Source organism: Schistocerca nitens, chromosome 1 (assembly GCF_023898315.1).
Source record: "Schistocerca nitens isolate TAMUIC-IGC-003100 chromosome 1, iqSchNite1.1, whole genome shotgun sequence".
NCBI classification, from domain to species: Eukaryota; Metazoa; Arthropoda; class Insecta; order Orthoptera; family Acrididae; genus Schistocerca; species Schistocerca nitens.
The window spans coordinates 518,034,749-518,060,607 of NC_064614.1; positions in this window are offsets into that span (position 1 = coordinate 518,034,749).

The following is a 25,859-nucleotide window of genomic DNA, read 5'->3' on the forward strand; positions in this document are numbered from 1 at the left end:
GTCTATGCTACCACTGATAGTAAAGAGGGAAAATTCTTCAACCACGTCCCTTAATTTTTGTCAGTTAGCGTTGTTTGGAAGAAGTCGTTGTTTTGTTGACAGGAAGTTTGTGTATTTGTGTTTATGTATTTGTATGTGTTTGTGTGGAAGAGTATGGCAATGTCGTCACTGAGTTTGACATATTCTAGTATTTCTCATCTTTGACATTATTATAGACTTAGCATTTTATAGTGAGATGTCAGTATTGCTGGAGCCTCCTGCACTGTTGCAATATGTAGGTATTTGTCCTGCTTTGTTTAGAACTAAGAGACTGCATTCATTTATTGTGTCAATTACGATTTATCCGCTGTTATCTTTTCTGTCTGCGTGCCGTAGAGTATGGTGAGGACCCACTTTTCAATGTAAGTGCAAAGCCAATGAACCTGAAGACAACTATAGAGAACCCCAGTACCGACGTGTATGTCCTAACCAAACGGCAGCAGAATATAGGATTAAATTTCATCCCATGCAACAACCAAGCGGTACCGGTTGTTCATACCAGGCTCATTAGTCCGAAATATAGGGAATACCTACCAGCTTTACCCTAAATAGGACAAAAATCAACTTCTATTCCTCACAAAAGTGTCTAGGAGTAATAATAGATGAAAATCTAAACTGGAGTGAACACGTAACTAAGAATGGGCAAGAAGACATCAGCATCTCTCCATGCCCTGCAAAATTATGAAAAGCTTTTGCCCTCTTGAGGTGAAAAAGAAACTTGTACAAACATTTATACTTCCGATTATCGATTACAGCGATGTTATCCTTCAAGGCCTTTCTCATTTGGTTATGAATGCCTGTACTCGTTATACTTGATGTTTGACTAGTTGATGACATTTCAACATCATATGCGCAGCTATCCTAGCGACGAGCAGACAAACGCAGAAACTTCCATATTCTCTGTCTTCTCTATTGCCTTATCAAATGAACACTGTCCCTCACATCTCTCCTCCACCTCAATGCTCTTGCCTGAACAACATGGCAGGAATAACCGTTCCCATCAGAGCAAAACCTTTTCTGTCCCACTCCATCACTCGTGATGAATGGGTGTTGTGTGATGTCCTTAGGTTAGTTAGGTTTAAGTAGTTCTAAGGGACTGATGACCATGGGTGTTAAGTCCCAAAGTGCTCAGAGCCATTTTTTTTCACTCCATCACTCAGCCACTTTCTCGAAGCCCTTCTCAGTAGCAGGTACCCGACTCTGGAATAACCTCGTGCACTATATTAGGGAACTGAATAACGTATTCAGCTTCAAAAGACCGTTAATGACTCGTTATCCTGGTTAATCTTTCTTTCAAAACGGATCTTCCTCATTTCCCAGTTTTCTTGGCTGGTGCAGTCTCCTTAAATTTCCTTTTCCCAGGACTCGCTACATCAGAAAACATCTATTGTGCATACATAAATTTTATATGTGTCATTATCATAATTATTTTTATTGGCATTATAACTGTCATTATTACTAATGTTAACATAATTGTTAGTGGCAGCAACAGCAGTAGCAGAAGTACTGTCATATTAACTATGTTAGTTCATAGTCAGTATAATTTACTCACACTGCCACTTAAGATACTCAAACCATTATACTATTATTTGTCATATTAAAATTATTATATCATATGTAACTACGATGTAAACAAAGTACTGTAAGTATGAAACCCTGCTCCGATATAGGAGAGGGCACCATGGCCCTAATCAGATCCAGTTAAGTACATATATAAACAGTTTTCTCACAAAAATTTCATAGATTTTACGACCTATATAACCGTAACTGCACCAAGAAGTGGATTACGCGTATCAGTGTAGACAAACCACATTACATACGTGTGGCCACATTTCAACACCTAACTTACCGTCCAGAGGAAAATACACTGAAGCGCCAAAGAAACTGCTACAGGCATGCGTATTCAAATACAGAGATATGTAAACAGGCAGAATATATCGCTGCGTTGGGTAACGCCTATATAAGACAACAATTGTCTGGCGCAGTTGCTAGATCGGTCACTGCTGCTACAATGGCAGGTTATCAAGATTTAAGTGAATTTGAACGTGGTGTTATAGTCGGCGCACGAGCGATGGGACACAACATCTCCGAGTCACGTCTCCGATATCGCTGCCGCCGGAAAAAGCTTCGGGCAAGAACGGGACCAACGATGATTGAAGAGAATTCTTCAACGTGAAATAAGTGCAACCCTTCAGCAAATTTCTGCAGATTTACATGCTGGGCCATCAATAAGTGTAAGCGTGCCAACCATTCAACGAAACATCACCGATATGGGCTTTCAGAGTCGAAGGCCCACTCGTGTACCCTTGATGACTGCAGGACACAAAGCTTTACGCCTCACCTGGGCCCGTCAACATCGACACTGGATTGTTGATGACTGGAAAAATGTTGCCTGGTTGGACAAGACTCGTTCCAAATTGTATCGAGTGGACAGACGTGTACGGGTATGGAGACAACCTCATGAATCCATGGACACTACATGTCAGCAGGGCACTGTTCAAGCTGGTGGAGACCCTGTAATGGTGTGGGGCATGTGCAGATGAAGTGATATGGGACCCGTGATACGTCTAGATACGACTCTGGGTGCCATACTCATATGTATCCAAGATCTCGATAGCTTTGTGCGACTAGCGCCTGAGAAGACAGACATGCAGTTCACTGTGCCTTTTCGTAGCATACAGCCCGGCAAAAAGAAAAAGGCTTATTTGGCACCAGTGTCCACGGGGACAGCGCAAGGACGCCTGGAACACTATGGACAGGCAGTACCAGCTTCAGAGAAGCGGCGATAGAGAGAGAGAGAGAGAGAGGGAGAGAGAGAGAGAGAGAAATGGTTCAAATGGCTCTGAGCACTATGGGACTTAACATCTGAGGTCATCAGTCCCGTAGAACTTAGAACTACTTAAACCTAACTAACCTAAGAACATCACACACATCCATGCCCGAGGCAGAATTCGAACCTGCGACCGTAGCGGTTGCGCGGTTCCAAACTGAAGTGCCTAGAACCGCTCGGCTACACCGGCTGGCAGAGAGAGAGAGAGAGAGAGAGAGAGAGAGAGAGACAGAGAGAGAGAGAGAGAGAAAGAGAGAGAGATACCTGCTGATAGTGGTTGATAGTGGTGCGCCCAACAACACTACACAGATGAGACACTACATCGCCTTCTGTTTGTGCCCAAATTCTCATAATGGATATATCCTTCAGTGGAGGTTCGGTGAACAGCGAGAATTGGCCGACTGCCTGCGTCTTCGTCATACAGGTGCAGCAACTTAGGTAAGAGCGCATGTTTTCCTTGTTGTCCTGACTTATTTACAGGGTGTTTCATTTATCTAATGACTTGACGCACAACGCAGTTGATGGTGGGCAGCGAGCGCTCCGTTTCCCGGTGAATCAGGTGGCGCGTCGCCCGTCTATTACTGCAGTACTAAATTTAAAATATATGAACATAAATTCTGTAGTCATCAATGTCATGCAAGGAGATGTATGAACTGTTTGCCATTGATTTTCACGCATTTCTGACATCCACTCAAGAAATCATACATTACACGACGTAATTCTCGTTGAGAAACTGAATTAATTGACTCGTGGATATTACCCTTGAGTTCACGTAACGTATTCGAATCTGTTATGTGCACTTTATCCTTTACGATGCCCCACAAATAGAAATCGCACAGGGTTAAATGGGGTTGGCCAAATATTGTTGCTACGGTCGCAGGTTCGAATTCTGCCTCGGGCATGGATGTGTGTGATGTCCTTAGGTTAGTTAGGTTTAATTAGTTCTAAGTTCTAGGCGACTGATGACCTCAGAAGTTAATTTGCATAGTGCTCAGAGCCATTTGAACCAAATATTGTTGCTAATCATTCTGTCATGGTACATATTGTGAACTGCCTGCAGTGAAACATTCGCTGTGTCAGCCATTGCCGAATTGTGTTGAAAAAAAGGTGAAGCTTCTTTCTCTATCACTCAGTTCGTTAGAAAACGGTTTGCAAAACATTTTGCGCCTTTCTTTAACTGTTAACAGTGTCTTAAAAAAATTGCGCCTATTATTCTGTTACCACTAACCACGCACAACACTCCTGTTTTCTGATCGTGTAGGAGCCCCTCAAGAAGTACCGTAGGTCCATCGGCGCTCCAGCCTCGACAGTTCTGGGAATTAACGTATCCACGTACATGAAAACAAGTCTCGTCTGAAAGCAGAATGAGAAAAGGATACAATTCATTAACACTAGTTCTAAAACCAATTCGCAAAACCTAATCCTGCGCAAGAGCACCAGATTTCATTTCTTGCACAACTGTTACTTTAATAGGGCCTTAGCTCTTTGTACAGAGGTGCAAGAAATTTGCGTTTGCTGTAAAAGACGCCCAAGAGACATTTTAGAGGAATTTTCCAGCTAGTGCCCAATGCCGTCAAAACGAGCTTCTGTGAACACTGTACATCGTCATTTTGCTCCATTTTATAAACATTTTCCGTTCCACGAAATTTATTCACTAATTTGTGAACTGCATCACGATTCGGAATTCGAGCACCTGGAAAAATCTGCTCACATCAGATAAATGGAAAACTATTCAGTTAAGAGGATGTTTAAGTGTTTCCCTATTCTGCAAATTCTTCCGACCTCTCAACCACTGAAAACATCCGAGACTGGTATGCCACTACTTCGATTAATGAATGTAAATCGTGCAAATTTTTGTACGCAGACCACTGGCAGCAATTACAGCTATCGCCTGTTGGGCATCAAGCCTAACGAATTTGGATGACATGTAGGAGTATGTCATATCATGCTGCTTCAACTCTATGATAGAGTTCATCAATGGTGTTGCATGGCGGGTGATGGCGTGCCAGTCTTTTAGCAATCCATGATCAGATGTCTTCTGTGGGTGAGAGCTCTGAAAAACAAGTTGATGAGGACAACTGTTGAAGACAGCAAAACGAAAGCCGAAGTTTTAAATTTCACGTTCAAGAAATGTTCACACTGAAGGTCTTTACAAGCATACCGTCATTTGACCATCGGACAGACTCCCGTATGGACTACATAGAAATAAGCATTAGTCACGTAGAAAAAAACAAATGAAAGATTTTAAAACAAATAAATCATCAGGTCCGGATGGAATCCCAGTTCGATTTTACAAAGAGTAGCCGGCCGGCGTGGCCGAGCGGTTCTAGGCGCTTCAGTTTGCGGTTGGCCAAATATTGTTGCTACGGTCGCAGGTTCGAATCCTGCCTCGGGCATGGATGTGTGTGATGTCCTTAGGGTAGTTAGGTTTAACTAGTTGTAAGTTCTAGGGGACTGATGACCTTCAATGTTAAGTCCTTTTTTTTTTTTTTTTTTTTTTTTTTGCAGAGAGTACCCTACAGCTTTGGCCCTTTACCTAGTCTGCATTTATCGTTAATCTCTTGCCCAGCACAAAGTCCCAAGCGACTGCAAAAAAAGCGCAGATGACCCCAGTATATAAAGAAGGTAAAAGAAAGGACCCGCAAAATGACAGACCAATACCTCTAACTTCTGTTTGCTGCACATTCCTTGAAAATATTCTCAGTTCGAATACAATAAACTTTCTTGAGACTGAGAAGCTTGTTTGTACGAATCAGCATGGTTTTGGAAAGCTTCGCTCGGGCGAAAGTCAGCTTGCCCTTTTCTCACATGATATACTGAGAACTGTGGATGAAGAGCAACGGGCAGATTCCGTAGTTCTAGTTTTCCAGAAAGGATTTGGCACGGTGCCCCATTTCAGGGTACGACAATATGTAATAAGTTCATAGACAGGTGAGGGGACTGGAAGATTTCTTAAATAACAGAACCCAGTATGTTGTCCACGACTGCGAATGTTCATGAGAGAGAAGGATATCGTCAGGAGTTCCCCACGGACGTGTGATAGAACCGCTGATGTCTGATGTTCTCTATACACATATACATGGCGGATAGGGTGGGCAGAAATCTGTGGTTGTTTGCTGATGATGCCGTGGTGTACGTTGAGTGACTGTAGGAAGATACGACCTAGACAAAATTTCCAGTTGGTCTGATGAATGGCAGCTAGCACTAAATGTGGAAAAAATGTTAGTTAATGCGGATGAGTAGGAAGATCAAACCTGTAATGTTCGGATACAGTATTAATAGTGTCCTGGTTGGCACAGTTAAGTCGTTTAAATATCTTGGCGTAACGTTGCAAACCGATAAGAGGTGAAACGAGCATGTGAAAACTGTGGTACGGAAGGCGAATGGTCGATTTCGGTTTATTGGGACAATTTTAGGAAAGTGTGATTCATCTGTAAAGGAGACCGCATATTGGACGCTGGTATGACCTATTCTTGAGTACTGCTCGAGTGTTTCGGTTACGTACGGAGTCGGATTGAAGGAAGATATAGAAGCGGGCTGCTATATTTGTTACCTGCAGGTTCGGGAAATCAAATGGGAATCCCTGGAGGTAACGCAAGGTTCTTTTCGAGAAACGCTACTGAGGAAATTTAAAGAACCGGCATTTGAAGCTGATTGCCAAACAATTCTACTGCTGCCAATATACATCACACGTAAGGATCACGAAGATAAGATACGAGAAATTAGGGCTCACACGGAGGCGTAGAGCCAGTCGTTTTTCCCTCGCTATATTTGCGATTGAACTGGAGGGGATATGACAAGTAGTGGTACAGGTTGCACTCCGCCACGTATAGTACTGTGGCTGGCGGAGTATTTATGTAGATGTAGATGTAGGCTGTAGATGTAGACGTAGAACAGTCAAACAGCCTCTGTAACAAGGTACTTCAGGACGTGATGGCAAACTTGCGGCCTTGGATTACTTTTTGTAAGGTAGTCACGGAGTCATCGACGGTAGGGCACAGTCATCACCCTAAAAATCTCACAATTTCAATGGAAACGAGGCATAACATTATGTTCTCACAAATCATTAACACTGAAGTTCGTTTTCTGCATCAGAAACACGCTGTGTGATCTTTCTTTACATACACAGTGAGGGCGTTACTGAAACACATGCTTTTTCTTTGTGCTAGAATGTTAATAATTTGCATCTTCACAGTGTGGCAGTTTTCTTGACCGGCAATGTATTTTGGCTTAATGGTCAAAATCAGTAAACATTTTTGGCTTTCTACTTATGAGACGGTTGTCTACACAGCGTTGACAAAAGGTGTGCAAAACTGAATAAAAGTATCAGTTTAGACCGTGTAACGCTTGTGTAGAACAAAGATCGACGATTCACTCCCAAGAAATATAGATGTATTTAACAGCGTCATGAACGATCAGTCATCTCATGATCTTATCTGGAACTAGGGGGCCTGAATATCAAGAGAAATCAGTTCTAGGGATAGGAGACCACAGCTTCCTATTTCTTGGTAAATTACTAGGAAACTGCTGCTTCTCTGCGAAATACACACATCAGAAATTTGTGCATCACCTCGTTTCCGAGACCTCCGGGACCTGCACAGAAAATCGGAATAGAGCTCAATATAAACATCATTTCCGCCCTTTCCATTGCTCATGAAAACCAAACATTGCATATTGTACCACTATACAGCGAGACCTTCAGAGGTGGTGTTCCAGATTGCTGCACACACCGGTACCTCTAATGCCCAGTAGCACGTCCTCTTGCATTGATGCTTGTCTGGATTCGTCGTGACATACTACCCACAAGTTCATCAAGGCACTGTTGGTCCAGATTGTCCCACTCCTCAACGGCGATTCGGCGTAGATCCCTCAGAGTGGTTGGTGGGTCACGTTGTCCATAAACAGTCCTTTTCAATCTATTCCAGGCATGTTCGATAGGGTTCATTTCTGCTGGCCGCTAGTCGAGCTATGTCGTTACCCTCAAGGAAGTCATTCACAAGATGGGCACGATGGGTGCGTGAACTGTCGTCCATGAAGACGAATATCTCGCCAATATGCTGGCGATATGGTTGAACTATCGTTCGAAGGATGGCACCACGTATCGTCCAGCCGTTACGGCGCCTTCCACTAGCGGCGTACGTCGGCCCCACGTAATGCCACCCCAAAACAGCAGGGAACCTCCACCTTGCTGCACTCACTTGGCGGGTGCCAGGTTGAGATTCATTGGGACAGTCCTTAGAAAATGTAGTCCATCAACAAAGAAGGTGGCTTTCAAAACACTCGTTCGACCTATACTTGAGTATTTCTCATCAGTGTGGGATCCGTACCACATCGGGTTGACGGAGGAGATAGAGAAGATCCAAAGAAGAGCGGCGCGTTTCGTCACAGGGTTATTTGGTAACCGTGATAGCGTTACGGAGATGTTTAGCAAACTCAAGTGGCGACTCTGGAAGAGAGGCGCTCTGCATCGCGGTGTAGCTTGCTCGCCAGGTTTCGAGAGGGTGCGTTTCTGGATGAGGTATCGAATATATTGCTTCCCCCTACTTATACCTTCCGAGGAGATCACGAGTGTAAAATTAGAGAGATTCGAGCGCGCACGGAGGCTTTCAGACAGTCGTTCTTCCCGCGAACCATACGCGACTGGAACAGAAAAGGGAGGTAATGACAGTGGCACGTAAAGTGCCCTCTGCCACACACCGTTGGGTGGCTTGCGGAGTATAAATGTAGATGTAAATGTAGATGTAGTGGACAGTGTGTCTAAGGCATTCAGCTTGACCGGATTGCCTCGAAGCACGTCTCCGGCCATTGTCTGGTTGAAGGCATATGCGACAGTCATCAGTGAAGAGAACGTGATACCAATCCTGAGCGGTCCATTTGGCTTGTTGTTCCGCCCATCTGTACGGCGCCGCATTGTATCGTGGTTGCAAATATGGACCTCGCCATGGACGTCGGAAGTGAAGTTGGGCATCATGCAGCCTATTGTGCACAGTCTGAGTCGTAACACGACGTTCTGTGGCTGCACGAAAAGCATTATTCAACATGGTGGCGTTGTTGTCAGCGTTCCTCCGAGTCATAATCCATTGGTAGCTTTCATCCACTCTCATGGGCGGCCTGAGCGAGGCATGTCATCGGCGGTTCCTGTCTGTCTGTATCTCCTCCATGTTCGAACATCGCTTTGGTTGACTCCGAGACGCCTGGGCACTTCCCTTGTTGAGAGCCCTTCCTGGCACAAAGTAACAATGCGGACGCTATCGAACCGCGGTACTGACCGCCTAGGCATGGTTGAACTATAGACAACACGAGCCGTGTACCTCCTTCCTGGCGGAATAACTGGACCTGATAGGCTGTCGAACCCCCTCCGTCTAATAGACGTTGCTCATGCATGGTTGTTTTCATCTTTAGGCGGGTTAAGTGACATCTCTGAACATTTAAAGAGACTGTGTCTGTGATACAATATCCAAAGTCAACGTCTATCTTCAGGAGTACTTGGAACCGGGGTGATGCAAAACTTTTTTTGATGTGTGTAGATGACAGACAAGGCATTTGTATGGTCTATTGCTGCAATACGTGCCACTCATGTCATATTAGAGTAACAGGAGATATCGAGGAATAGAGAAAACAGAGAATTATGGCATGAACCGTCATAGATTTGTTTGACTACTGAAAGTTGTGGACTTTGTAAGAGAAATTGCCAACGAGAAGTGAGCGCCATAATATAGATCATGGAGAATATATTGTGTGGCAGTGCTATGGACTAGGTGCCAGATCCAAGGTGCTGTCTGGAGTGAAGCCAGAGGACACTATTGACTGTGGTCCATTCGCCGAATATGCCAAACTGACGGTCGTTCAAAAATGGTTCAAATGGCTCTGAGCACTATGAGACTTAACTTCTGAGGTCATCAGTCCCCTAGAACTTAGAACTACTTAAACCTAACTAACCTAAGGACATCACACACACCCATGTCCGAGGCAGGATTCGAACCTGCGACTGTAGCGGTTGCGCGGTTCCAGACTGTAGCGCCTAGAACCGCTCGGCCACCCCGGCCGGCAAATTCACGGTCGAACTTGATGTTCTTGGAGTAGAGTAACTTATGTGGCAGCACACTTTCAGCCACGGACTTTGCTTGGAAACTTTGTTTTTTATTAAGTTTTATGATAATACTTTTAGTAATAATAAGTTTGGTACATCTGAGATTGGCCTCTGCCTCGTTCCGCGACTTGTAATGCTATTCAGGTGGAGTAGAATCTTTTTGTTAAGTGAAATATTGTCTTCCGTAGATATATGTTGTTTTACTGGTTTAGTACTGTTTTGTGATGTTCATTTCGCTGTAAGTGGAACAGTCGATGTTTATTTTATACTCTTGTAGTAACGCGAGGGATGAACGTAAACAAAATGTGTAAAAGTTTTTTTTTTTAAATTACCGCTACGAGTTTCCATTTGTGACTGGTAGCGGTAATTTAAAAAACCTTTACATATTTTTTGAGACAGTCACGGTCACAAAATAGTCAAAACGGCTACAAATTCGTAAACAAAATGCTTTTAACGTAGATCATACAAGTTTGTCGTTGTTATTAAAAGTCAGAATTATGAAAATTGGGCTTCTGATGTGGTAAAGTTTCAAAACAGAACTAATCGAAGTGTAGAGGAGACGAAAAACCGTGGAAATCGTAAACATTAAAAGCCAGGAATTTCGAAGAACACTAAAAATCATGTAAGAAATAATGTTAGAACGAAGAGGTTTTATTTGGGAACAACTGGCGACTCAAGGAACAGAGCACAGGCTCATATTCATCTGTTCGTTATTTTGTATATTCCAAATCGTTCCCTTAATGTACTTTGTACAGAAGCATAGTCATCTGTTCGTTATTTTGTATATTCCAATACGTTCCCTTAATGTACCTTGTACAGAAGCATAAACGACACAAATGGCATATCCATAATTGTGGGCTGTAAGCAGCGTTATATCAGAATATGATTTTACATATTGTTCGATGTTGTTCATTATAGATAACGTTGTAGAATTATGTAACGAATTGCAAAAAGCCATACGTAGCTATCATTACTGATGCAGCGCGATCGGCCCGTATCATGTCCAAGTAACAGTAGATATTGAAGGTATACAGAGAATTAGAGCACGAATAATCATATATTTGTTTGTCTAGTGGGTGTCGCGAGAGAAAACAAAGTATATGTGTCACATTCTAGTGTAACTGTGGCCCGACAAAATATTATCAACGAAGCTAAACATCGAACATGAAACAGGTCTACCTTCACGTGGAGTAAGCTTACTTGCAGAGGAGGTAATCACTTGTCCACTCAGTAAATGGAATACGGGAGGAAATCACGGGTATTCATTTGCATTAATCACAAGCAATTAGAGAGCGATTTGAAGGTATGAAATGCAGATTTAGGTCCTATAAACTTACGTTCATCCCACTTAGTCCAGTAATCCCTTTCCGATGAATCTGTGAATGTAGATCGTATTGACTATACCGGCCGTTTGACACAAAATCTAGGTCAGCGTGGCTGCTTTGCTTTATTCTCGCACGAGACATCAGTGTTTAATCTACTTTACCGTACTCATTTTGCCGAAAGTACGTGTACCTAAATACAGAAGTCACATAACTGGCAAAGTAGGGGTTTTCATGTTTGACTGCAAATTAAACAACAATGAAAATGCCGATGATTCACAAAGTTTCACAAGTTTACATATACTTTCCTTTTATATTTTTTTTGCCACTCTCTTAGCAAACTAGCTACTAATAAGCGAAATATTCTGATTTGGTCGGACAATTACAGAGTTTGGCCCATGACGTAATGTTACTCATACAATTATAGTCGGTGGTGACTTCAATCTACCCTCGACAAGCCGAAAAAACTATACGTTTAAAGCCGGCGGCAGGCATAAAACGTCATCCGAAATTGTACTGAATACTTTCTCAGAAAATTATTTTGAACAATTAATTCATGAGCCCACTCGAAGCGTAAATGGTTGAGAAAGCATACTTGACCTCCTAGCAACAAATAATCCTGGACAATAGCGAGTATCATCACGAATACACGGATTAGCGACAACAACGCAGTTGCTGCTAGACTGAATACCGTAACACCTACAGCTATCAAAAAGAATGGCAAAGTACATCTGTTTAAAAAAGCTGATGAAATGCTCTTAACGCCTTTTTAGGGAACAGTCCCCCCCTCCTCCCGATGTGATCACGTAAGCGTAGAAAAGACGTGGAGTGATATCAGTGAGATAGTATCGACTGCTATTGAGAGATATGTACCACATAAATTAATAAATGATGTTACTGATCCCCCATGGTACACAAAATGTGTCAGATCGCTGTTGCAGAAGCAGCGAAAAAAGCATGCCAAATTTAAAAGAACTCAAAATCCCTAAGATTGGCAAGGGTTTGCAGAAGTTCGAAGTATAGCGTGTACTTCAATGCGAGATGCTTTTAATAATTTCCACAACGAAACTCTGTCTCGGAATCTAGCAGGAAACCTAAAGAGATTCTGGTCATACATAAGGCACACCAGTAGCAAGACGCAATCAATACCTTCATTGCACAATAATAACGATAAAGTCACTGATGACAGTGCTACCAAAGCAGAGTTATTAATGTGGTTATACGAAACCCCTTCACGAAAGAAGACGAAGTAAATATTCCCGAATTACAATCAAGAACAACTGCGAAGATGAGAAACATAGAAGTAGATGTGCTCGGTGTAACAAAGCCGCTTAAATCAATAACGGCAAGGCTTCTGATCCAGATGGGATACCAGTCAGGTTCCTTTCAGAGTATGCACATGCAACAGCTCCATATTTGGCAATTATATACAACCGCTCGCTCACAGAAAGTTTCGTACCTAAAGAACTGGAAAGTTGCTCAAGTCACACCAATACTCAAAATGGGAAATAGGAATAATCCGCTGAATTACAGGCCCATATCACTAACGTCGATTTGCAGTAGGGTTTTGGAACATATGCGGTATTCAAAAATTATGAAGTACCTCGAAGGAAACGATTTATTGACACATAGTCAACATGGATTCAGATAACATCGTTCTTGTGAAACACAACTAGCTCTTTACGCTCATGAAGTAATGACTGCTATCGACAAGGGATGTCAAATTGATTCCTCATTTTTAGATTCCCAATAGACTTTCGACACCATTCCTCACAAGCGTCTTCTAAAGAAACTGCGTGCATATGGAATATTGCCTCAGTTGTGCGACTGGATTCGTGATTTCCTGTCAGAAAGGTCACAGTTCGTAGTAATAGACGGAAAGTCATCGAGTAAAACAGGCGTTCCCAAAGGAAGTGTTATAGGCCCTCTATTGTTCCTGATCTATATTAACGACATAGGAGACAATCTGAGTAGCCCTATTAGATTCATTGCTGATGATACTGTCATTTACAGGCTTGTAAAGTCATCAGATGACCAAAACGAATCGCAAAATGATTTAGATAATATATCCGTACGGTGCGTGAAGTGGCAATTGACACTGAATAAAGAAAAGTGTGAATTTATTCACATGAGTACTAAAAGAAATCCGCTAAATTTCGATTACGCGATAAATCATAAAAATCTTAAAGCTGTAAATTCAATTAAAAATTTATGGATTACAATTACAAATAACCTAAACTGGAACGATCAAATAGATAATGTTGTGGGTAGAGCAAACCAAAGACTACGATTCATCGGCAGAACAGTTAGAAGGTGCAAGAGGTCTACTAAGGAGGCTGCTTACATCACGCTTGTCCTCCCTGTTCTAGAGCATTGCTGTACGGTATGGGATCCGCATCATGTGGGACTGATGGATGACATCGGAAAAGTACAAAGAATGGCGACTCGTTTTGTACTATCGCGAAATAGGGGAGATGGTGCCACAGACATGATACGTGAATTGAAGTGGGAATCATTAAAAGAAAGGCGTTTTTCGTTGCGACGGGATCGTCTCATGAAATTTCAATAACCAGTTTTCTCCTTGGACTGCGAAAACATTCTGTTGGCACCAACCTACACAGGGAGAAATGATCATTGCGATAAAATAAGAGAAATCAGGGCTCGCACATAAAAATTTAAGTGCTCGATTTTCCTGCGCGCCGTTCGAGAGTGGAACGGCAGAGAGAGAGCTTGAATGCGGTTCATTGAACCCTCTGCCAGTCTCTTTATTGTGAATAGCAGAGTAACCACGTAGATATAGTTTGCGGAATAGAGATGTTAATTTTCTATTTCTTTTGACTGTCACAAGCGATCTAGCCCTAAAACTAGGTCTTATACTCGTAAAAACATAGACTATATGATAAATGCAGCAACTTGTTTCACAGTTAACTTTTTGAGAATGTTGGATACAACAGAAAAATTTTCCACGAAATATATTTTACTTAGTGCACTTTCAGAAGGAAATTTTTATCTGCGACATTTATGTGAAAAGAGCAAACATTAGAGGAAGTATGTTTTACCACAAGGTAAACACTAGGTTCGTTTAATTATTCTGATTTTCTGTTGTTATTACAAGGATTAATAAATATATGCCAATCTTGAAGCGAAAGAAAGTAAACAGTTGCGGCATGAAACTTCACGAACGTACCGATAAGGCCTCCTGAAATGAAAACAGGCTAGCTCAGCACAGTGATTCATATGTCCGTACTCCTGTTACTGCGTTAGCCATAAAACCTCACGATAATTTTGATTCTCACCGAGAGACAGAACGTAAAGACCGAAGGTCAGAGTTCAGCGTCAATTTAACACTGAGGTTAAATTAGTATAGTGCGGCATAGCGAAAGCGAGGTATCGACCGTGGCTGCGTAGAAGGAACCAAATTAGAATTCCACTGTAGGGTCTTAGAAATGCCTCAATAAATACGTAGTAGTTTGGAAGGACGACTATTGAAGCACCTCTGCACTTGATTTGGTTTTAGCTCGTTAGGCTGCTGACTGATTTGGTGCAGCCTTTCAAAAAAATGGTTCAAATGGCTCTGAGCACTATGGGACTTAACTTCTGAGGTCATCAGTCCCCTAGAACTTAGAACTACTTAAACCTAACTAACCTAAGGACATCACACACATCCATACCCGAGGCAGGATTCGAACCTGCGACCGTAGCGGTCGCTCGGTTCCAGACTGTGTGCAGCCTTTCACTTACTCTCTGGCGCGAATATTTTCATATTAGAGCAGCACTAGGAAGCACCACTGGCACCCAACGTCTACAGTCTACAATTGCTCTTTTTTGCTGGATTTGTTCCAGTCTTTGTCTTTCCCTACAGTTTTTTCTCTCTTTAGCTTCTCCTAGTACAGGGTTGGCCACGGTGTGTCAGTATTTACGCGGACGGCGTGTGTGAGCCGCGTTCAGGCTAAGGTTTGACATGTCTCGGTTTTGCTCGTTCTTTCCCAGAAGAACTCGTATAGCGCAATATTTCATTTAGTAATGCGGTGTGGTATTTTTCAGTCGTCACAACTCTCTTTTAGTCAGCTGAATCGTGGTGTCAGGGCTATTTACCCATCGTTATTTCTTCATGGCATGAAACACGTTCAAAGATACAGTGGATGTTTGCACAAAAAGAGGCAGTCTAACTATCTATCGTCACAAGAGAGTTCTAAATATCCTTTACGCAGTAGCATAATCGACGGGTACTGCAAATTCGTTATGAAATGACATTACAGTATCATGCAGAAACAATTTAAAGATTTAGTTGACATTCAGAGAATAAAAACGTACAATGATCGACAAAAACGGTTCATTGTTCAGTACACCAAGAAGCACTTTATGCTAAATTTGCAGACATGCAGCACATGACGAAATTAGTGGTACGAATAGTAAAATTTCTTAACTCGTACATATTATTCCACTGTCAGTTGCAAACGTTTTCGATACAATTGAATGAAGAGTATGGAGTCGTCATATATTACTGCAAAGTTCATTGGTTAAGTCAACGGGCATGCCTGGGAATATTATTCGATTTAAGTCTCTATCGTTGAATTTATGAAGGGAAAAAAGTGCAGGAAAGAAAATTACGATATTTAGTGCGGATTTCAGACCTCACATTTTAAGTGGTCTTGATTACACACTGCTCACTAAGACACTGCAAGGAGAGAAACATCTTCTTCCTGATTTGATGAGGACGCACTTAAAAAGAAGATCGCATTATAGAGCGACGTATTCTGTCAAATACATTCTAGTTCCCTGAGCTCACTGCCTTAAAGGAAACACACGGTTTGAGTAATTTATAGTGACCTTGAAAGAGTTACAAGAACCATTTCGTAAACGTTTTGAGGACACCGTCAATCTTACTTCTACTATCGAGCCGTTTCCGAGACAGTTTGCCGTTTCACTTGAGAGCGCTACTGTGCATGTGCAGATGTAACTGATTGTCCTAAAAGGCAATTCCTCTTTTAATGACAAATCGTTTTACGTTAAAGCTGTCCAGCAGGTCTACACTGCTTTCCTGGGGTAGAGTTTCCAGGTCTCCATCTTGCAAAAATGCTACAATATTTCGATAGACATATTTGTGTAACAGACTAAATACGAGTAACTCACGATTATGTGGCAACTTCTACGCGAAAATCTGTGAAATTGTCTGCGTCTGTCCATAGGCCACATAAAACAAATAATAATGAAAATTTGTTGTGTTTGTGATCTATTTTGTTGACAAAGGTGAAATATAAAACCAAGTCGTATGCAGTGCTACTGCGCTGCGACTTAAATGTGGCTTATTAACAGATTTCCTCTCTCCCCCCTCTATTCGCTCAGACAGCGGGGGATGGCGTTGGGGGAAACGTGCGGTGAGCCTGAGCTCGCTGCATCATCTCTGCTACTTCTCACTTCTTTTATCTTTCTTCGATTTACTCTCAGTCCACATTTTGTACTCATCAGACTGTTCATTCCATTTATCAGATCCTGTAATTCTTCTTCAATTTAACTGAAGAGAGTAACGTTATCAGGAAATCTTATCATTAATATCCTTCCACCTCGAATTATAATTCCACTCGTGAACCTTTCTTTTATTACCATCATTGCTTCTTCGATGTACAGATTGAACAGTAGGACGATAGATTACATCCCTGTCTTACACCTTTTTCAATCCGAGCAATTCGTACTTGGTCGTCCACTCTTATTATTCCGTCTTGGTTCTTGTACATATTTAATGTTACACGTATTTCCCTACAGCTTACCCCCGTTTTCCTCAGAACCGTGAACATCTTGCGCTATTTGTTATTGTCGAACACTTTTTCCATGTCGAAGAATTCTATGAATGCGTTCTGATTTTTCTTTAGTCTTGCTTCCATTATCAACCATAGCGTCCCAATGGCCTCTCTGATGCCTTTACCTTTCCTAAAGCCAAACTGATCGTCATCTGGCACGTTCTCATTCTCTTTTCCTTTCTGCTGTAGGCCTATATTATTCTTGTCAGAAACTTGGATGCATGAGTTGTTGAGGTGGTTGTGCGATAATTCTCACACTTGTCTGTTTCTGCAATCTTCGAACTGTGTGGATGTTATTTTTCCGAAAGTCAGATATTGGCAGACTCATACATTCTACACATCAACGTGAACAGTCGTTTTGTTACCACTTACCCCAATGACGTTAGAAATTCTGATGGAATATTATCTATCCCTTCCGCCTTATTTGATCCTAAGTCTTCCAGAGCTCTTATACATTCTGATTCTAATACTGGATACCCTATCTCTTCTATATCGACTCCCATTTCTTTTTCTGTCACGTCATCAGACAGGTTCTTCCCCTCACGGATGCCTTCAATGTATTCTTTCCATCTGTCCGCTCTCTCCTCTGCATTTAACACTGATTGGTATTCCCACTGCACTCCTAATATTATAGCCCTTGCTTTTAGTTTCAGCGAAGACTGTTTTGACTTTCTTGCATGCTGAGTCAGTCCTTCCGACAGTAATTTTGTTTTAGATTCTCTTACGTTTTTCATGCAGCCATTTCGCGTTAGCTTCCCTACACTTTTATTTCATTTCCCTGCACTATTTACTGCGTTCCGAAGTGACTTGTATTTCTGTATTCGTGAACTACCTTCACCATTTTTGTACTTCCTCCTTTTCTCGATCAACTGAAGTATTTCTTCTAATCTCATGTTTTCTTCGCAGTTACCTTCTTTGTGCCGACGGTTTTCTTCCATGACTGCCCTTTTCAGAGATGCCCATTTCTCTTCAACTGAAATGTTTACTGAGCTATACCGTATCTACAGTTCCAGTAAACTTCAAGCGAGTCTCCTCCTTCCTTAGTACTTCCATATTTTACTTCTTTCACATTGATTCTTTCTATCTCTTAATCTTCAGCTTACTCTTCATCACTACTAAATTGTGATCTGAGTCTGTATGTGTTCATGGGTACGCCTTATAATCCAATATCTGATTTCGGAATCTCTATCTGAGCATGATGTAATCTAATCTTCCCGTATCATCCGGCCTTTTCGTAGTATACCTCCTTCTCTTCTTGAGAGGCACCCAGATGCCATGCTCATACTGTGGCATCAAGCAGTCAGGCCTGCAAGATGAGTGGTCTGCCAAGCGAGTGGACTCATTCTTATTTATCGAGTAACATGAACTCTAGTACTCACAATTAAGTTACAAGTTATTCCCCTGCTTGAATATTACGCAACGGAAACGGAAACGCACATCTGACTATTAGTAATTTACACAACTCTGACTGTTCACTACGCACTGGCAATACCACATTTTCATTCTTATTTAACGGCTTTGATCAACACGTGTCCATCACACTGAATATGAATGGCGCACACATTATAAATCCTGGGTATCATGACAACATACTATTCGAAGGAAAAGGCCACCAATCTTTTTATTTTCACTATCTTATTTATTCCGATAAATTCTATAACCTACAACAATAACACATGAGAAATTCCGCCCAGTGGACATGGCTTTACATTGGTGGTTCTCTATCTTATGGTTTCGTAATTATCTAATACTACAGTGCACTTTCTGGATAGGATGGTGGATCTTTTGCTATATCTCACACTTCGAGTCGTACACCCATCATCACGAAAATTTCCTCCAAACCGAGCGGTCCAAAAAGGAACATGCATAACCCACTGCCTCTGAACCTGTCTTGTTACTCTCCCATGCCAACCACACATACTTAAATTTCATGAAATACATCACACTGGCAACATACAATACAAAGAATAGTCACAACGTTATAATCACATCACTTTCAGCTTTCCCACTTCAATTAGTATTTATCCCAGTTTCACACGACACTGCCCCACTTCATAACTTTTCTTTCCTACTATGAACTCTGGAGGATATATGCACATCTTCCTGTGCAATGCAAGCCAAATGGCGTTGCTGGATAGACGGCTGACTCACCTTGCTCCTCTCTCAGAGTATTATAGTTTGAATCAAGCGTCGCACGGAAACATAACACGCAAAGTAATATTAAGAACATATTCATCACACACGTGTGTCCTCAACTGATACCATGGACGAGTACTTCTCTTTATCCTTTGTCTCATACACAGATTGAGACTAACACAGTTCTCACCACGTGGAAGTACTCGTCTCTAATTTCAAGTCCTGCACACGCCATTTCTTAAATATTTCCAACTTATAGTACACACGCTAGTAATTCAGCTTAACTTAAGCAGTCGGAAGTATTTCAACTTGTTGCTACACGTGGTTTCATTGTGACCGTTGGTCACTTCCAAAGATTACTACGATCCCCTTAATATTACCTGCCTGACATTTAATTCTCCCCACAAAAGTTCCTGAAATAGAGAAATTATTATTCCAAACTACTCTTAAGTATTTCACATGCATACCACGTCTCCACTCTTTTGTCTTTACGGAGCACACCTAAGACAGGTCTTACCAACACTAGTTCCAGCGGCAGAGTGCTGAAAACATGGCCGTTCTTCAGGTCCTCTCGCACCTCTGCCGAAGTGGTGGAGCACCTTGCTACCGTATTGGTCAGCCACATTTCAGGCGCTCAAAGCTGCGGTAAATTTCATCTCTTTGGTTCCACCAAAGGTGACCAAAGGATCGTCTCATAGATGATCATATATTCACATTCACGATCAGCTGTTAGCAGACGACCATACATTCATTCACTTCACAGATCTCACCAAATTGAATGTGGGGATTTATTTTGTGGGAGTGCACATGTGAGCAATTAAATAAATAAATTGTCATTCTTTCCCACACTGGTATCCGGCTTCGCTGTATTAACTGAAATTGAGTTATTATTAGAAAAAATATGTTGTACTGACAAGAATAACGAAGAATGTTGTCCCTATTTTCAATGTCGGTCGGTACTGTACCCTTTCATTGTGATTCTTGAACAGAGTATTCGCTGTTATTAGCTGTATTTATTGTAGAACTCAATTAATCTTTCTTCTCTCTCATTCCTACTACCAAGCTCATTCTCTCCTGTAACCCTTTCTTCCACTACTTCCCCTAAAACGTCATTCCAGTCCCCAGTGTCTGCTAGATATTCATTTCCCTTATCCGTTTAAATCTCCACATACTTTTTCTCTCTTCTTCTTCGGCTTGCGTCGTCTGCATGTATACCTGAACTATCGTTGTCTGTGTCGGATTGATGCCGATTCTGATGAACACTTCTATCACAAAACTTTTCACAGCAACACATTCTCTTCCCTGCCTTCATATTCATAACGAATCCTACTCCCGCTGTGCCATTTTCTGCTGTTGTTGATATTACCCTGCACTCAGCTGACCAGAAATCCTTGTGATCTTTGAATTTCACTTCAGTGAGCCCCACGATATCCAGACTGAGCCTTAGCAATTCCCATTTCATATTTTTTCGGTTCCCTTTCACGTTTAAGTTTCTGACGTTCAACGCTCCTACTCGTAGAACGTTATCCTTTCATTGGTTATTCAGTCTTATTCTCACGGTCATCTTCCCTTGGCAGTCCCCTCCCACAGATCCAAATGGGGGACTGATCTGGAATCTTTTGCCAATGGAGAGTTCATCATGACACTCACTTTTCAGTTATGCGCCGTATGTCCAGTGGGTACACATTATGTGTCAGTGCAAGGGTTTCCATTGTCTTCTTTATCCTCATGCCAATGACCATTGCTGATTCTTCCGCCTTTAGGGGCAGTTTCCCATCACAAGGACAAGAGAATGTCCTGACCCTCTGGACTTCTCTCTCTTTGAGATGGTCCTTGGCTAAATGAAAGTGACTTCTTATGGAGAAAGTCTTCAGTCGTCTTAGACACCGTGTCCCTGAAACTAACGTTAGACGTATGGTGCGTTGTAATTTATCATAATTTTTTTGATATAACACGAGCATAATTTTTGCACACTTATATTTCTATCAGCTTTCTAGATGAGGCTCTTAGAGGGAAAAATTCCCAATACTTTAAATTTATGATTAATTATAGTGACAGTTCGTTGAAAATACAGTGGGAAATGTATGACAGCATGTCCATAACGCAGCACTTTACGTAATCGAAGAAGCGTAGACATTAACGTCCATTGTCTGTGTTTGACGAACAGAACTTAAAGCAGAGCAGGCGTTATACGAATATCTTTCTACGTGTTTGGATAGGAATGGACACTATGTATAGATAACTACCATTTCAATAATACGGGGCTAAGTATTAAACCGACGTCACAAGCAATTCATCGGAGAGATTGAAATGTACAGTATGTTATGGGCACAACTGCAGATTTTTATACGTGATACGTTAATATGCACACACATCAGTGTGTAGGTTGTTCTGTCTCTGCGTCGAACAGTCTTCCCAAAAACACGCACAAATTTTATGAGCTGATGTTTTCTGCACGTTCATAACTGCGCCACTAAGTGGAGTACCTCTGTCACTACAGAGTACTTGTTTTACATCCACGCATCCGCACGTCAAGACATGACCTGCTGCCACGGGGAAAATAAACATCGTGTTTTGCTCTTGCCACACGTACTGTTCTTGGAGGTACTCACCAACCTAATAACGAACGACAAGTAATGACCGTAATTATTAGTCTGCAAATAACATAAATAATGATGTAATGTTGAACATCAGACCGTCCTAAGTCACAGACATATCTGCAATTATGCCCGTTGCAACCTATATATAATATAAATACCGACTCGTACACAAGGGACTAAAGTGGCATTCGCGTCTGTCCGACGTACGTCCAGTAAATCCGGAAGCATGATGAGGCCTTCCACGGATTTCTCTCCCGTGTCAACCTTTTCATATCAAAATAGCACTTGAACTTACTTCCTGAATTGTTTGCTGAATGTATTTGAAAGTCAATCTTCCTCTACAGTCTTTGCCCTCTACAGTTCCCTCAAGCTATTCTTTGATATCTTAGCAGATCTCCTGTCATCCTGTCGCGTCTGTGTTTTCGATACATTCCCTTTCTCGCCGAATCAGTGGACGATCTCCTCATTCCTTACCTTTTGAGTCTACCTAATTTTCAACATTCTCCTGTAACACCGTAGCTAAAACACTTCGCTTCTCTTCTGTTCCGTTTTTCCTACAGTCCATGTTTCACTACCATACAATGCTGTGCTCCAAACGTGCATTCTCAGAAATTTCGTCCTGAAATTAAGGCATATGTCTGATATTAGTACACTTCTCTTGGCCAGGAATGCCTTTTTTGCCAATGCTAGTCTACTTTTCACGTCCTGTTTGCTCCGTCCAGCGTAGGTTATTTTGCTCTTAAGGTAACAGAATCCCTTAACTTCACCTACTTCGTGATTTCCAGTTCTGATGTTAAGTTTCTCGCTGTTCTCGTTTCTGCTACTTTTCATTACTTTCGTCCTTCTTCGATTTTCATTTCATACTCTGTACTCATTACTCCGTTCATTCTGTTCAACCGGCCGTTTAACTTGGCCTCCCTTCCACCGAGCGCAGCAATGTCACAGAGAATCTTATCACTTATATCCTTTCACCTTGAATTTTAATTACGCTCTTGAACTTTTATTTTATTTCAGTCGTTGCTTCTTCGATGTATAGATTAAACCGTTGGGTGCAGGGGAACGGCTACATCTCTCTTACACCATTTTTAATCAGAGTATGTCGTTCTTGGCCTTCTACTCTTATTGTTCCCTCTTGGTTCTTGTACATATCGTATATTACCGTACTCGAGTTACACTACAGAACGTAGGGTGGAACGTAAAGCACCGTTGGTCGACAGTCAGTTTACTTCTAGAATCAACTTGTTAATACGTTATTCCAGCACTGAATATTAATTATTGGAATACAATGGAGTTCATCTTTTCCGACTCTTTGTAAAGCGAGTCTGACATCCGGCATTTTCTGGGTTGCCGCTGTTACTGTTGCATTTGTGAAAGCACATTAGTGAAATTCCAATCACGGAACTGGACTGTTTGCGGCTTTCTGTGTTTATATGGACCACAGCTCAGAGTCCTGTGTTGCTGCTGTGCCATGCCGTCAGTGATGGGAAGCGCCGTGTTCATCATCAATGGTCTGATTATGCGTCGTGCGCGTCATGGAACAGAGCACACGCCAAAGCTGTCCACAAAACAGAAGCCGTTATCAGAACAAACTGGGTACCAGCAATGTCACTTCTGGAGGTAAATTTTCCATCAGTAGTAATTGTAATGATGAGTAATTGCTGCAGTTTCTCAAAAATTAGTGACTGAGCATTACCGCAAACCATTTCATCCATCTGAATGAATATTTCAAGGAATTATGTGAATCAGAAGACATTTTCATAGCTGCCTTGCAAAAATATGGATATGTTACGACGGCAATGTGAAAATTTCATTTATTAAAGATGGCATTTCGTAAGTCACAAACTCACTCACATTTGCGTATCTCGATTAAACTTGTGAGCGATCTACTCTTTTCGTGTCATAATTTGACTAAATAATAGATGCGTCCACAAAAATGCCCTGAATATGTGCCTCTTTGTAAATAAAGTTTTGACCCAACAAATAATTTATAACGCAATCTGACAATCTTTCAAAAACATATTTAAGAGTAGGCAGTTCTTACTTTGCATAACGGCAATAAATGAGGGCGTAAATGATTACTTGTGAGAATTTTTAAATCGCTTATACTTGTAGTAATTCCACAATCTAACTCGGAGGGCGTATAAATGATCACCTTGTAAAATATAAAGACACACAGCAGCCTCATCGATCACAATCTGATAAGTAGCAAACAGTTTCGGTATGTCCACAACGTCAGTTACCTTACAAGCTGCTAACCATCCATAGAGTAGTAACATATTTCTGATGGCTGCTGTCCTCAAAAAAACGTACCCTCAATGCAGTTTTGCTTAGCATTAACTGCCGTTCCTGCTGAAGGTTGAGTTCATGTTACAGATGTTGCTTGAAATGAGACGCAGGTTGTAAAATACATATAAATACATGAAAGTAGTTGCATCTTCGAACTTGAATTTCATGATACGGGAATGAAAATAAATGATAGAAGCTTCAGTTAAATATATGATTATTACTACTCAGTTCATAATATGTGACACAAAGAACAGTGCAACTGTCTGTACGTGGACACTGTGGCATGCAGGACAACATTATAAGAAATTACCAAACAAAGAAATATTCCAGATACATTAGAAAATTCTGGAAACATTGGAATAAAAAGAGCGTGATGTAGTCAACATGAGGATGAACTAATAGAAACAAGATACTGCACAAGGTGGAACTACCTCACTGAAAAACGGAACTTAAATTTGAACACATGCAAAGACACATCAAATGCTGCGATCAGATATTATGCCAAGCTGCAAAATGCAAGACACACCCTCACCACACATACATAATTCGTTACTCTTTGCGTGAGAATGACGATGCGAAAGCAAATTCAAAGCAACTTACTACATCGACCGTCCTTAACCAAAATGTGGAAGCCACGGCCAGCCGTAAATGTAGTCAGGAACCTAACAGAAAAGAAAGTAAAATACACTGTGATGCCTCGTTCTTCGTTAATTGTTGCTGACGCGAGACACTGCGAGGTCTGCATTCTCATTGGTTCGCACTTGCAGCCACCGAAGTATTCCATCGCAGACATGCCCTTACTCAAGTATCCAAACGTTGTGATAGCAATCTCTAGTATTAACCGCTACGGAATATATTTGCAACATGCTTGCTATTCGGAATTCAGGGAAGAACGAATACTTTGAAATCCTACATTCTAAAGAGCAACAGTCAAACATTTTCTCTGTGCTATATTCTATTCGCAATGAGCGACACAGAAAAGATCGCAAAAGACCCTTTGACTGCTGTGAACTTCTTCGTCTCTTGCAGAAACATTTCCAATCACAGATTTATGTACGTGAGGGTATAGATGGAACTCGGAGGGGAACACTTATTGGTGAACTGGATGTATGTTCCAAAAGTTCATCGCTCAAAACCCTTAGTATTGTTGGTGTCAACGTAATTCTTTTTAGGAGATGCTGTCTCCTAGAGATTCATGACTTACTGTTAAGACCCATTTTCATCATACATTGGGTTCACAAGACATTCGCAGTATCTGTAGGCAGTTATTAATTCAGATTTGGTGTCTCGTGAAATTCTAGACATATCCTTTGAAAATGAAATCGACTACACATGCACTGATGCACAGTGGCCAGCTTCCACCCACTGCCTCCGTTACTGTTTGGTTCCTGCCGTGAAGTGTTCGACGTAAAGCACATCCACAGTAACAGGCCGTAAACAAACCTATCTTCTCCTCTTAAATGTTCATCTGTGATACAAAGAAACTAGGAAAATGTGTCCGTGTAATACATTTATATAGGGCAGTCAAACGAAAAGGAAAAAAGAAAGCAAACTGTTTATTGCTTCAACGGGACAAATGGAAAAAAGTAAGTAAACTGTTTATTGTTTCAAATGGTTCATATGGCTCTGAGCACTATGGGACTTAACGGCTGAGGTCATCAGTCCCCTAGAACTTAGAACTACTTAAACCTGCCCGCCGAGGCAGGATTCGAACCTGCGACCGTAGCGGTTGCGCGGTTCCAGACTGTAGTGCCTAGA